Source organism: Mastomys coucha, unplaced genomic scaffold (genome assembly GCF_008632895.1).
Source record: "Mastomys coucha isolate ucsf_1 unplaced genomic scaffold, UCSF_Mcou_1 pScaffold18, whole genome shotgun sequence".
Taxonomy (NCBI): Eukaryota; Metazoa; Chordata; class Mammalia; order Rodentia; family Muridae; genus Mastomys; species Mastomys coucha.
The window spans coordinates 85,684,233-85,686,120 of record NW_022196900.1 but is presented as its reverse complement, the minus strand read 5'-3'; the positions used below and the strand labels follow the sequence as shown (position 1 = coordinate 85,686,120).

Sequence of the window (1,888 nt, the reverse complement as noted above, 5' to 3'; positions counted from 1 at the left end):
AATGGTATACTCATATGCATAAAATAAATAAATCTTTTTTAAAAAGGTATGGCTGGGCACTAGTGGCGCATGCCTTTAATCCCGGCACTTGGGAGGCAGAGGCAGGTGGATTTCTGAGTTCGAGGCCAATCTGGTCTACAGAGTGAGTTCCAGGACAGCCAGGGCTACACAGAGAAACCCTGTCTCAAAAAAACCAAAAACCAAAAACCAAAAGAAAACAAAACAAAAAAGTTATGTACACTTTGTGTATCTAGTGCCCTCAGAGTCTGTTGAGTCCCTTCTACTGGAGTTATAAGTGCATGTGAGCCACCGTGGGTGCTAGGAATGAAGTCCAGGTTCTCTGGGACAGCAATCAGTGACTTTTTTTTTTTTTTTTTAGCAAAACAGAACACTTTATTTCAGTAAATAAGTCCAGAATGTCTAAAAAAGCACATTATCAGTTGGTTAAGGCAACAAGAGCCTCCACCACACTGCCCATGTGTTCCCTCAAGCTCCTTTCTGCTGCTGCTTGAGAGATCTCCACTTCTGTCACTATCAACTCCAGATCTTCCTTCTTGATAGTGACCTTTGCCAGTTCCTTCTCCCACTCCCGTTTGGCCTTTTGCTCCCTGGACCTTCTGTCTCCAATGACGGACGTAGCCGTCTCAAGATTCGAACTCTGGATCTCTTTCTCCTCCGCATAGTCAGTGACCCGCTCTAGGTCAGCAGCACCACTGTCAAGTTTCCTTGGCCTCTTCGGAGGCCACTCCGGGAGCTGGTGCTCTGGGCCGCTGGTCTCGGTCTCGGTCTCTAACTCCAGCTCCAAGTCTCCCTCGGGCCGCAATCAATCAGTGCTCTTAAGGAGCCATTCATACAGCCCCTGCACAGTGTTTATCTACACAGATTCTGGATCTCATTATGCCATCAAGAATGACCCTGAACTCCCCATCCTCCTGCTTCTAGCTCTGGAGTGCTGGGATTACAAGCTCGCTCTGCCCATGACTTGACTGACTCCAGGTTTCTTGCTGAATATAAATTCCCTCTGATTACACAGACGTGGCCTTGAGGGCGTGTATGTCTTCTATTAATGGCTTCAAGGAATCCTCAGAGATTATTCCAGTGCCTGGGGCAGTTGACGAATGTCCCAGGAATGAGCATTATTGCCTGTAACTGCTGGAATGTTCGCCTTGGAAGCTTTCATGCTGGGGGTGTGGGCCATGTGCACCCTGCCTCACCATGTCAAACTGTTGCGTAGCCGGCACATTCACGCCATGTCTTTTAACTTTCTAACCCCTGAGACTCTATTGCTTTTTATTTGTGTGTATGTGTGTGTGTTTGTGAGTGTGCAGAAGCACAAGCCTGTGAAGACCGGAAGAGGATGTTGGATCCCCTGAAGCTGGAGTTACAGGTGTTTGTAAGCCACTTGCTTGATATAGGGGCTGGAAATGGAACTCAGGTCCCTGAGAAAAGAGATTGTGTCTCCAGCTGCTAACCCTGAGAGAGGGTGAATTTGCCCTACAGATTGTGTGTATCCCAGGGGAAGTGTTATGTGCCCCAGGCAGTTCAGGGGCCTTGGGACTGAGTGTGCCTCCCCATAACATAGGAACTCTTGGATTTGACTGTCTCTCCCATCAGAAGTGGGGTCCTTGAGGCACAACATCTCTCTCTAGTTCACTAGTTCTAGACAAATTGGCTTTCTCTGAATAAGCCGGAAATCCAGGCTGGGGTGCTGTTCAACGCAGGGCAGGCACCCAGTGAGTTCAAGATACTGAGTACACCTCTAGCACTGGGAGTGAAAAGGCCAAGGCCAAGTATTCCAGGAGCAGACCAGGCTAGCTAGCTAGCTCTTCTCCATTAGACTGGTGACTCCCTCCATCTCTAACACCTGCCCTCCTCCCAGACACTCCTC

The 1,888-nt window shown here is 48.7% G+C and overlaps 1 pseudogene; it reads right to left on the bottom strand.

Annotated features, from left to right (window-relative positions):
• Nucleotides 1-392: 392 nt before the first annotated feature.
• On the bottom strand, nt 393-823 carry LOC116095773 (annotated as a pseudogene).
• Between the last annotated feature and the right edge of the window lie 1,065 nt (nt 824-1,888).